This window comes from Quercus lobata, chromosome 2, assembly GCF_001633185.2.
Source record: "Quercus lobata isolate SW786 chromosome 2, ValleyOak3.0 Primary Assembly, whole genome shotgun sequence".
In the NCBI taxonomy this organism is placed as follows: Eukaryota; Viridiplantae; Streptophyta; class Magnoliopsida; order Fagales; family Fagaceae; genus Quercus; species Quercus lobata.
This window is the reverse complement of record NC_044905.1, coordinates 37,429,611-37,443,181: the sequence shown is the minus strand read 5'-3', so window position 1 is coordinate 37,443,181 and position 13,571 is coordinate 37,429,611. Positions and strand designations below refer to the sequence as shown.

Sequence of the window (13,571 nt, the reverse complement as noted above, 5' to 3'; positions counted from 1 at the left end):
ATTCTTATTGAGATGAAATCTTGGAAATCATCTATTGTTTCTAAATACAATAAACATATTCATTATTATTGTTGTTAAGTGAACTTCAATTATTATTGATTAGAATTCTTTTATCTATTAGTTTGTCTTTACTCTCAACTCAACTTTGACAATTATTGTTCTTTGTAAATGAATTAAGTGTGCATTTGAGTCTTGATTATAAACTAGCTTGTTACTTTGTTTTTTCCTACTATTTGTAGGTCCCATTTGAGTCCTTACTTATTTTTTTAAGCTTTTACCTTATTTACCGTACTTTTAGCATTAGCAAAAACTCAAATAGATTGGACACTAAGAAATTTTTTGTTGTATTAACATTTGCTTTTGTCTTCACTCAGTCACTCTCGGCCTATCTCACGCCCTAGTCTCCACTCAACAAATAACAAATTAAAAGCACATTCAAATTCATCCACTAATTTTTATTTTAAAAGTTTTAGATCAAATTGGTTTGTTGTTGGGCATTTTTCATTGTTTAAAAATGCCAATATATTTGTAATAGGATAATATTCAAGATTATTTCAATTGTGCTTTAAAAAAATAGGGTCAGAGTGTTCAAAATTTTATTTCTGACAACAAGCTATCTATACTTATCGCCTCCTACATTATAGGGATGACTTACTAGACAATTCCTAAACTGCCCCTAATACATGTATCATTCCTAATCTTTAATTCAAACTTCTACTTATTTATTCTTATCCAAAGTCACTGCTGCAAGCTTGTAACAACGGTTGTGTAAGAGCATTTGCATCAATCAATGCAAAATAGAAAAATGTATCAAATTTTACATATTCAATACCAAAATCACTCACATCAGTTAAGCTAAAATTGTGTAAATTTGCAAAGTTACTAAAAAAACTTAGTAAATTTACATTGATACTATTCACTTGTATGTAGTTTTTTATTCTTTTTTTATGTATCTCGAGGCTAAAGGAAGAGAGTAAATGGTGGTTATTGTGTGTGAAGAAAAATAAATAATTAAAAAAATAAAAAATTGATATTTTAATATAATATAGTGTAAAATAGATAATCTGATGTTGAGTGTTTGAAAAGTGAATATATAATAATAAAAAAAGAGTAAGTTTTTATACTAAAAATTAAAATAGACGGAGTTTTTACGAATTGATGTAAATACTTTGAGCCCTTTGAGCCGAGAGTCCAACTTCAGTTACATGCACATGCTGTTGTTTGAATCATAACAAAGTGGCATCCGCTGTGTGCTGTCATCCATTGTCATTGTTATGCTTACTTTCTTTATCCTTTTTTTTTTTTTTGATAAAAAGGTAAGCATAATATTATTAAGAAATTAAGGAAAATCGGATTGGAGGCAGTTCTTCTACCCATACATTTGTGTTTGCAGTTAAAATTGCTCTCCTGGTTAAGGCATGAGCCAACCAATTACCTTCCCGTCTAACATGCAGAAACTGGCACTGCTGCAACGATGCCCCAATCTGTCTAGTCTCCTCGATCACCTGACCAAATAATGTATTACATCGACCCGAGGCAGCCAGAGCTTGAGCAACTCGAAGACAGTCTCCTTCAATGATCACATCAGACAGACTAAGCTCCTTAGCAAAGACCACTACCTTTCTCGCTGCCAAGGCCTCTGCCATTTCTATTGATTGGGGCAGGCGAACCCGCTGACTCAGAGCTGCAATAATACACCCTTCATGATCCTGAAACACCACTCCGATCCCCATACAGTCCAAGCCTTCAAATAGAGTAGCATCCACATTGGCATTGTAGCAGCCTAATGGTGGAGGGTGCCAGCCAGCTCGAGGTCGATGACACACCACAGGCAGGTCCGGTTTATGTACCTCGAGGAATTGCTAAACTAACTCTGTTGCTTGATCACCAATTTCTTGAAGTTACAAAGCGGGCTGATGAACTCTCATATGATTGCGTCTCTGCCATAGTCCCTAGGCAATTGTAGCAAATAGAGCAATTCGATAATTCGAACCTTCATTGAACAGAGCCTCCACGAGATCGTAAAAAGACCGACAGCGTTTCTAGATCAAGAATTATCGCATAACCAAATAGACCGAGCCTCATCGCATAACTAAAGGCATGCAGGACAGTCTTCGGAAAATCAATGCAGTAGTCACAAGTGTCATCCACAGGTACATGTTGCGCTTTCAAATTCTGCTTCGTTAGGAGGGAATCCTTGACAGCATGCCATAGAAAATGACGCTCTTTGTTATTCCAAATCTTCTTCCAAAACTTCTGAGAATTACCCGGAGAAGAAGAGCTCGGCATGCCGTGAGTATCATCAGCAACCAATTGACGGTATGCGCTTCGCACACTATACTCTCCATCCACCGTGTAGGGCCGGATCAACCTGTCCTCACTCCAACCTCACTCACTTGGATCCTACTAACCATCTTGGCTTCCCAAGGCAAAAATCGACTCTCAAGCTTACTGGGGTCCCAAGTTCTCTGGATTTTATTAAAAAATAACTATAAAACCCAAACTATATTATTAGTTAGGCAAGGTTTGAAACATATTTGGTTTCTAACCATTCGAGTTTTCTGCACTCGATTTTGCCCAGTGAATTTGCACTTGGAAATCGAGTGTCAGACACTCGATTTCCAAAGAGCAAAATCGAGTCCTCTAGACTTGATTTGTTAGAAATGAAATTTGTTTCAAACATTGTCTAACTAATAATGTAGTTTGAATTTTATAGTTATTTTTTAATAAAATCCAAGTTCTCATATTTGTGTGGAACAAGTCACACACCCTTTCTACACTCAAATCAGCTCTAGGAGAGCAAATTTTGCTGTGAGTGAGATCAGGCAGCCAGCGGTGCAACCACACATCAATTTCCTGAAGATCACCAACCCTCCAAATAGCCCCTTTCTCAATAACTCCCCTAGCTTGCAATATACTCCTCCATGCATAAGAACACTTAGGGTGAATTTGTGCTTCAAGAATGCTACTAGTCGGGAAATACTTAGCACTAAAAACTCTATATAAAAGAGTGTCCTTGTGAGCTATGAATCGCCAAACCTGCTTAGCCAGCAAAGCATGATTAAACTTTTGAAAATCACGGAATCCCATGCCTCCAATGGATTTAGATGAACACAACGTACTCCAATTAATCTAATGGATTTTCTTGGAGTCTCCATTACCTCACCAGAACTTTCAAATCATAGCTTCAATATCCTTACATAGACCAACCGAAGCTTAAAAACACTCATCGAGTAGGCTGGGATAGATTGGACCATCACTTTAATCATAACTTCCTTGTTCGCCTGCGATAAAAGCTTCTCCTTCCATCCTTGTATTCTTGACCAAATCCTTTCTTTTATTTGAGTAAAGCAAGCTGACTTATTCCTCCCAAAAAAAGATGGTAACCCCAAGTATTTCTCATAATGCTGTATTGCCAGGACATTTAGAGCAACTTTGATTGCCTTCTTTGTTTGCTCACTCGTGTTTTTGCTAAAGAAGAGTGTTGTTTTCTCCTTGTTGAACATTTGGCCTGAAATGTTCTCATAATAAGCTAACAACTCTTGAATTTTGTTGTACTCCTCTAGGGTAGATTTGCAAAACAATAGACAATCATCTGCAAAAAATAGATGAGTTAGTTTAGGCTCATTTCTTCAGAGTGAAAAACCCCTTATCTTTCCTCTCGTTGCTGCATTACTGAGCAAGGCATTTAACCCTTCCGCACAAAACAGAAACAAATAAGGGGATAAAGGATCCCTCTGTCGTAAACCCTTTGAAGGTGTAGTCAGGCCATTCAGTTCACCATTCACCAAGATAGAATACGTTATTGTGGTAATGCACTCCATTATCAAAGCCACCCATGACTCTTCAAAGCCCATCTTTAGAAGGATTTTTTCAAGAAAAGCCCACTCCACTTTATCATAAACTTTGCTTATATCTAGCTTCAACGCCATAAAACCATTCTTGCCTGTGCAGTCAGTCTTCATATGATGCAAAGACTCAAAAGCTATCAAGATAGTATTAGTAATTAATTTGTCAGCAATAAAAGCACTCTAAGTTTTTGAAATAATAGAATTGAGCCAGGGTTTGAGGCGATTAGCAATCACCTTGCTAACAATTTTATAGATCACATTACCGAGGCTAATAGGTCTGAACTCCATCACCCTTTCTGGATTTTGAACTTTTGGAATCAAAGTATTGAATGTATGATTTATAGATTTAAGTATAGAGCCTAAATTTAAACTGGACAACACAGCCTGAGTAATATCCATACCCACATCATACCAAAAAGACTGATAAAATAAAGGGGGCATACCATTAGGGCCTGGTGCTTTAAGTGGGGTCATCTCTGTGATTGTTGCTCCCACCTCCTCACTGGTATATGGTTGAGCTAGAGCATCCCTCATTTCATCACTAACCATGGCTTGGACACCATCCAGCACACGCTCAAATTCTTATGGGTCTGAAGAGGAAAATAGCTGTGTGTAAAAATTATTCAGCAAGGCTGAAACCACCTTCTCATCCTCCTGCCATACTCCATTCTCATCCCACAGTCTCCTAATAAAATTTCTTCTCTTTCTTTGAGTAGCTGATCCATGGAAAAATGTTGTGTTCTGATCACCATGTTTCAACCACTAAATCCGAGACCTTTGTTTCCACATCTGTTCTTCCTTTTCATACAATGCATTTAACTCAGATTTTAGCTTAGCCACCTCTCCATAATCCCCTGACCTGGTCGAAACCTCCTCTGCTCTCCATAACATGTCTTTTACTTGCTTTATGTTTCTCTGCACATTGCCAAAATGATCTCGATTCCAGGCTTTTAAACTTTTCTTGCATCTCTGTAGTTTCCTAGTTGCTTTAAACATAGGTGTACCCTCAGTAGTACAATCCCATGCCCTAGAAATAACCTCTCTACAAGCCGGATTCGAAGTCCACATAGCTTCGAATCGAAACGGCTTCTGTCTCCATCGTTGTTGTTCACCATTAGCAACAAGAGACAAAAGAATTGGTTGGTGATCTAAGGTAAAACAGTCCAAATGCTTCACCCTATCAGTGGGGAATCTAGCTAACCACTCGTAGTTTGCCACTCCTCTATCCAATCTTTCCCATATCAACTCCCCCCACCGTCTCCCATACCATGTGTAATCCAGCCCTGTAAATCCTAAGTCCACAAAACCGCATTAGTCTAAGACATCACGAAAGCTTTGCTTCAGATTATGTGCCCTAGGTACACCACCCTTTTTGTCCTTCACCTTGAGTAACTCATTAAAGTCTCCAAAGCAACACCAAGGTAGTTTTGGTTTTGAGCTCAACATACGTAACATATTCCATCCATCATCCTGTTTACTTGTATCTGGTTCCAGGGATGGAGCTGTAGTTGGACGTGGGGTTGCCCCCCCAAAATATATATATATTTTTTAATGCTAGTACAGTGACTGCGGCAGCACAACAAGCATAGGCACAACACAACAAAGCAATAGCAGAAGCAAGAAATAGGTCAATACCACACTACCATCAGTCCACTGCCCCCAAATTTGGTATAATATCTAATCTCTCTTCTTCTTTTTTCTTATTATGGGAATATGAATATCTTATCTCTCTCTCATGTCTGAATCTCTAGTGCAAAAAATTGCTAAATTTCTGTTGGTTGATAATCTGAGTTGTGAAAGAGAAATAGGAGAAAGAGGTAGAGAGATGAGAGAACTCTCTACAGTCTACACTTACCGAAAATATGAGAGAGAGGGGTAGAGTTCTCTCTTTAATAAAGTGAAAGTAATTTAAAAAAAAAAATAGTTGTGGCTAACACATCACATCACCCATGTGCTGTGCATTGCGTTTGACAATGTTAAATTTTGTCTGTATTCTCTTTTCTTTTCTTTTTTTCAGTTGATTGTATACACTGCTTGCCTGTTAGTGTGTTTTAGTTAGTTGTTGAGGCTTGTCTGCTGTGTATAATGAGTGCTTGTTAATGCAATTTAATGTATTAAAAAACAAAGATTTTGTGTATTTGTTTTTGTTGATGGTTTGTTAATACTAAATGAATGTTTATTTGGAGTTTAAAAAAAAAAAATTGTTTATATTTTTGCCCCCCCTAACTTTAAGTCCTGGCTTTGTCCCTGTCTAGTTCCCCATAAAACCTAGTTAGTCTCCACGCATTCTCCGAACATCCATTAATAATAGAATCAATATGGTAGGTTGAAAAACTATCCACCCAAACATTCGCATTAGCTCTCCAAAGGAGAGCCAATCCACCTCCTCGCCCAGTAGTCAGTACAGTGAAACATCCATCAAAACCAATTCAGTCTCTAATCCATCTCATATGCTCTGTATCTGACCATGTTTCTGAAAAAAACATAATTATGGGATCTTGTGCTTGCACAATATCAACAAGCTCTTGAACTGTACGACGGTTCCCAAGCCTTTTGCAGTTTCATGCTAAGAGTTTCATTACTGTCGGTAGGGTTGATTATTAGCCGCCACCGTTGAACCCATCATTGTTGGCACCCTTTTGTTCAATCACCTATTTGCATCATTGGAATCCTCCTAGCATGTTTTGCAAGCACACTCTCCCTCCTCTCCGACAACCCTTTTACACCATTTATTTTTCTGACAACCCGAGTGAATTTCTTATTCAAGGGGGGCTGTCTCTTCGGATTAGTTTGGGTAGACAAATTCTTCAAATAGATTGCTGACTCCAATACCCTAGAATTTGTTGTACATGGCCTCTTAGCAGCACTTTCCTCCCCCTCTTTGTCCTTGCCATCGAACTTTGTCAGTTCTTTGTCGATATCCACCAACTGTGCCTGAAACTCTTGGTCTAAGAACACCTGTGTTGGCTCACTAATTCCACCCTTAGGAAAGCATAGGTCCCTCGGTTCAAGTCCATCACCTTCCCGTTCTTGTGAACTCGAGCTTACCATCACCTGGTCGGGTTGGTCCACGGTAATCAGCTCACTGCCCCCTTAACTTAATCAAACCGCTCATCCCTAGCCCCACTATCCGCCACAGACATCCTCGAATCAACCTCAGAACCTGACAACACCTGCTTGTCACCCTCATCCATATCATCCCTATCCAGGCTTCGACAAGTCACATCATATTCCTTAATCTCCTCCTTGTACCCAGTCACCCTAACCACATATTTTTTGCCAAGTTTGGGGTGTTTGCTCGTAGCCATGAACCAAACTGTTGGTCAGCTGTCTTCGCCGCTCCTTTCCTTCTCAAACCAACGAGACAATCCTTGTCATGGTGGGTGAGAAGACCACACTAATAACAAACATTAGGCAGTCGCTCATGCTTGAAATTGACCCAATTCTCCTCACCACTTCGCAGCACAATATTCCTACCTTTGCAAAAAGGTTTTGTGATGTCGATACCCACCCTTACTCTCATAAAATAGCTTTCTTCACACTCATCACTACCAGCATCCGTCCCCACAACCACTACCGCAATCAAAACTACATCCCTGGCCACTCTCACATTCAGACTGCGAATAGGGAAGTCATGAAGTTGTATCCAAAAGTCTGTCCTATCGAAAACTAGGTTCTTCACGTCTAAGCTCCTCTCCATTTTTTTTTGGGGAAGGAAATGGGATTATGTATTTATGATATAAATATTGACTTTTGCAAGCAAATTTAAGCACGTACATTTTTCACTTGTAACCATTGAACACGTAGATGCAATAACACTGGCCTTGATAATGTTAATCACGTTATTAATGCCTAATCACTAGATGAGTTGCTTGTTGTCAATTAACATGACTAGTCGCTAACCCGTACGATATATATATATATCTATATCATGGTATAAATTATATACCAAACCAATATAATCTATCACTTACAAAGTAATAAAATCTATCACATACAATGAGATATCATGAGATCATATTTAGAAAATATATAACTGATATAAGTACACTCCAATACAATTAATTACTCGAATATAGTTAATTCCATACTCATTCAATCAAATATCTTTCATAAATTACATTAATCGTTCTTGATGTCCAAGATATATCTAAATTCTAACATTGCTAGTAAACAAAGATGCTAGACCTCAATGGGATTAAAAAGGCAACATAATGCCAATTTACACAATTTCTGAAATCATTATTTCCACTATTGAGAGAGAGAGAGAGAGAGAGAGAGAGAGAGAGAGAGAGAGAGAGAGAGGTGACTGTTGTGTTGCATCTCTTAAGAAGAATCTACCCTGTACATTTTTTTTTATATGTAATCGACAAATAACAAAATAGATGTACCACATTTAGAGTATGCACATTTCTGAGATTAAAAGTAAAGGAAAATAAGAAAATGAACCCACCTAAAGTTTTTTGCTCTCCCTCTTGATATTGAGTTTTCCAACATCTTCCAAAATCAAATTTATGTACTCCTCAAAGCCCTGTAAGGCATAAAAATTAATATTTGACCAAATTTACATGTATTTTAAAAACAGGTACATGGAAACAAAACACAATTAGTGAAAACAGAAAATGCTCTAAACCACAAACTATATTTTTGAAATTGGTTTGAATTTCAAATGAGTAATCACAAAAGCATCAGTATGTAGATTTTCAATTTTCCTTTGTTTCTATATGTCTTTAGTACCAACCTGCATCAGTATGTAGCTTTCCAATTTTCCTTTGTTTCAATATGTCTCCAGTACCAACCTTCATGACTCTTTTACAATTTTTTGCTATATATATAACCAAACTTAGTCATTGATAACATATCATTGATATACGGTTTACTTTTTGCATTATTTAACCAAAAAAAAAAAAAAAATCATTAAAAACAGTGACTATAATAAAACCAATGGAACTACTAAATACTCTTCTTAATAGGAATTGTTAGTCATGTCATCTAGCTAAAACTTCCATTTAAATTATCATCTCCAATCAACCTTTGAAATCTCATGGTTGTCTTTGCTTCTTGCCTAGTAGGATAGCACAAATTTATTACCCCACCTGCATCCATATTAAGACACACAGTAAACAAAAGCAAACATACAAAACACATAATCTTTCATGTAGTTGTTTAATTTCTCTAAACAAATGCCAAGTTAATGTTAATGTCGATCTCAAATTCAATTAGTAAACACTATGATACACACCTATTCCAAACTTAAACACGCAACCAATTCTACCAATACATGTAACCTTGCATAACTCAAGTTTGTGTCCATAACTCTCAACTTTCTTGGCCCTAAAACCCATCCCAACAATTTGCATTAAACAATCACCGCCCAGAAAAATTATCTATTATTATTAGCAAAATTTTCCCATAATTTCTATCTAAAAAATGCTTCCACCATTACCATGTATTTCCAAATAAGTTCTCATGCAACTTGTAGGCTTACTAATCAGCAATTAGCTATCTGCATATATCATTGAATACTTTCAACCTAGCAGCAATGATAACACAAATCGTAAGAAATCCTACCTAATTATGCTGCTATTTGAGGGAGTACAAATAAACATAGATCTTGTGTGACTTCCATGGAGAACTTCTCTGCTAGAGTGCTGACATTCTTCAAAATGGGCTTCCAAATTCTTAGATGTGTCTGTAACATGAACACTACTCTAAATAGGTGAGTAAACAAAGCATCATAAACAATAAACTATAAGCAAAGTACATACAATATAGAAAACTAACCATGGCATCGAGATTGACTTCAATCCTAAATTCGAATCTGCCACAAACATCACTACCAGTTATTTTTCACAACAAAAGTTTCAAATTGAAAGCTTTAAAGGTCCAATGGAAGAACAAATTTTTTCAATTTTTTTTATTTATTATAAAAAAGAAGAAAGCAGTGCCAATTTAACAGGATATATCACTACTTGTAATTTGGAAAGCAAAAATAAACAAATTATAGTTCACTAACTCATTTATCCTAAAATTTTCAAACACATGCTAACAAATAGATATTGATATAAAATATTCACTTTGTAACAAAACTTAATAAGTCTCAAACACACATCTTTAATAGCTTTAAATGAATTTGTCATAATTGTATTTAAGCTATGGCTCAAGCAATAAGAGGTAGCAAATATTATTCCATAAAAAACTATTCTCTTCTTGTCTAATAATGTTTAGTAGGGTTGTCGCCTTGAATTCAACTAAATTCTCTCAATTTCATCAGTCACAGCACAGACCATATTGGCATGAAAAGAAACAAAAAATAATCCAAACAACAATAGAGGACTTTCACAGAATAGACATAAATTTTTTACCAAGCATAAATCAACTGCACTCAATTTTCATAGAGTTCGAAATGTAAATATTTTGTACTCTAAATGACACAATGGATTCCGCACAGTGACCTTGCCTAATCATATCAAAATATGCCCCAAGGATCCAAAAGCCAAGACAATATTTAAATTTAAAACTTTCACACTTGACCATAACACTACTTGCCTTATAAATCAATTTGCTTTATTTAAATGAAAACCCCAAGTTAACATAAAGCACAATCTTGTAGTTGTTTGATTTAAAAAACATTTATTCTATTGCAATGATCATTATAACTTATTGGTGAAAATGCACTTATGGTCCCTACATTTTGGGCCTATTTACAATTTGGTCCCTAAATTGATTTAGCTCCTAGGTCAGTCCCCGATTTTCAAAAATCGTTTTTAAAATAGTCCTTACCATCAACCCAGTGACAGAAAATGCTGAGGTGGCAAACGGAAGTGCCAGGTGGCATGTTAGATCTGATGTGGCTAATAAAATAATAATAAAAAAAATTATTTGGCTTTAAAAAAATAACACATCAGCATTTTAATAATAAAAAATTCATGTCAGAAAATTTAAAAATAAAATAAAATAAAATAACAAAACCTTAAATTAAATAATTAAATTTGTATTTTTTTAATTGCTTTTCATTGTTTTTTTGGAAGAACATAAGAACATGTTCTTCCCTAACATAACTAACACAATCAAACTCAACAAATTCTAACACAATCAACACCAAATTCTACAGCAAATCAAACCCATAAACTTAAAAAAAAAAAAAAAAAACTAATCTCCAACAACCCCAAACCTAGAAATTTTCTTGGGAAACAAACACAAAAAAAAAAAACCCAAAAAATTCAACAAAGACCCATGCCCGAATCTCCATAGCTTTTTCAGTTTAAATCTGGGTTTCGTTTGGATCCGTGATTGACTGAAGCTCCATCGGTGTTGGCGTTTTGTTTGGGTCATCTTGCTTCAACGGAATCACCTCCACCATTGCCCCACCAGCCACAACCACAAACCACAGCAGCCACAACCCAACAACCTTCCTCTTCTATCACTTCTCAATCTGTAACCACCAACCACAGCCAAACAAAAAAAAACCCACGAACCACAACCCACAGCCAAAAAAAACCCATGAACCAAATTAGCCACGACCCACGGCCAAATTAGCCACGATCCATGGCAAAAAAAAAAACCCACGAACCATGAACTAGTCGGACCCACGAACCGATCAAAACCATCGAAGCACAGTCACCCACGACCCGCGGCCAAACCGACAGCGACACCATCGAGCACGTCCTCACCCACGAATCTGACCACCACAAAGTTCAAACCCATATCATAGCCAACAAAAACCCACGAAATCAGACCCACGACCCGCCGGAGCACAACCACAAAATCAGACCCACGAATCACCGAAGCACAACCACGAAACCACCAAGAACAATCGCAAGTCACGGGAGTGAGAGAAGGGAAATAGAAGGGTAGAGAGAGAAAGAAGAGTTGGAGTGCATGAGAGCTAGAGAGAGAGAGTGAGGGTCGAAGAGAAGAGAGGTTATGTGTGGAGAAGAGAAATTATAAGCCATGGGTTTGATTTCTTGGATTTATTGGGTTTGATTTGGGGAAGAACATGAAGCATATGAAGTTCATGTCCTGGGGAAGAATAAGAACAATGTTCTTCTGAAAAAGTTTTTTCTTTTTTTGTTTTTGATTTTGAATTTTTTCAGTTTAATATTTTTAAAATTATTTTTATTTTTTTATTAATTAAAATGCTGACTTGTCATTAAAATGTTGACTTGTCATTAAAATGCTGACATGGATGCTGATGTGGTATTTATTAATGTTATTTTATTAGCCCCGTCAGATCTAACATGCCACCTGGCACTTTCGTTTGCCATCTCAGCATTTTCTGTCACTGGGTTGATGGTAGGGACTATTTTAAAAATGATTTTTGAAAATCAGGGACTGACCTAGGAGCTAAATCAATTTAGGTACCAAATTGTAAATAGGCCCAAAATGTAGGGACCAAAAGTGCATTTTCGCCTAACTTATTCAACAGATTTTAAAACCTTTAAATTTTTTTTTGAGAATGAACACCTTTAAATTTAAAGCAACAAAATTAAACAACAATTAATTTGCATTTGTCAAATGACTACACTACAACATTCAAGCTTCAACTACAGAACGGTGTTCAAGGATAAACCATCTAAATCTAAGAAATGAAGCAAAAACCATTAAAAAAAAAAAAAAACACTAAAACACATAGGTCTGCCACCATACCCTAACCCAAATTCCTTTATCAACACAAAATCATCCCATCTAAGCATGCTCACCATCATAGAGTCCCACACATTTGAGGGAGACTATCAAACCAACACCCAGAAACCCTTTCAATTATATTTCCACCTTTTTTGCTTCTTGGTGTTGTAGATGTCTTCTATCATGCCAATAACCAAAATAACTAAATTAAAAAAATTAACCCAAAATAACAAAACCTAAATAACATTTAACACATATTTTTGTTGTTAACATCTTTTGTCAATAGGTCTCCCTGGCGGCCAATAATAGAAATTAATAAAACCCACTACGGGCTCTAAACCCATCAATCTAAGCTAATCATTCAAAACATACACTCCCAAACGAAACCCTAAATCATATTTAACAACCAAAAAGGAAACCCTAAATCATATTTAACATCCCAAATTATAGAACAAAATAAAAAACCTACCAGTAATGTTTGCGGAGAGAATCTGGTCAGATGGTAAAGTCTCAAAATCAAAAACTTTTTGCCACTAAAGGAGTGGGTGGCTGGCGCCCGCGGACTATAGTTTAGGGGTTTGAAGGTAGAGAAGGGACAAAGATTGGAGGCAGGGGAACGTGTATGCAGAGAGAGGCATGGAGGAAATTGTGCATTTGAAGATGGAGATGGGATTGCGTGAAGAAGAAGAGGGGGAGTTTGATGAGTTTGCGTTACTGTGTTTGTGTTTAAGGGGGAGAGTTTTTTATTTTTTATTTTTATCAGGTTTTGGTTTTGGGGAGAACGAAATTTTCAGTTTTAGCCTTTTTTAGGCTTTGAGCTTTTTTTTTTTTTAAGGCTGAAATTTTTGGGTTTTTTTTTTTTTTTTTGATAATGCCAGTTTATTTTTTTAGTCTTAGAAAAGTTTTATTTATTTATTTTTTTCTATATTGTGCTGACGTGGAAAATTGTGGAAGTTTCAAAGGTTTCGGTTATATATATATATATATATATATATAGATTAGACAATAAAAATTCACATGTGATTTGTCTTTATTTCAAAATTGACATGTCTATGTGATTAGGTATTTAAAATTGACGTGGATTGACTTACG

At 36.3% G+C, this 13,571-nt stretch overlaps 1 long non-coding RNA gene across 1 annotated transcript; it reads right to left on the bottom strand.

Moving 5' to 3' along the window:
- Positions 1–9,480: 9,480 nt before the first annotated feature.
- Positions 9,481–13,101, bottom strand: LOC115975641. Its single transcript, XR_004088155.1, has 3 exons — positions 12,949–13,101; positions 9,636–9,672; positions 9,481–9,543 (listed from the first exon to the last, which is right to left on the bottom strand). It is a non-coding gene; the product is annotated as an uncharacterized LOC115975641 (long non-coding RNA).
- Positions 13,102–13,571: the final 470 nt, after the last annotated feature.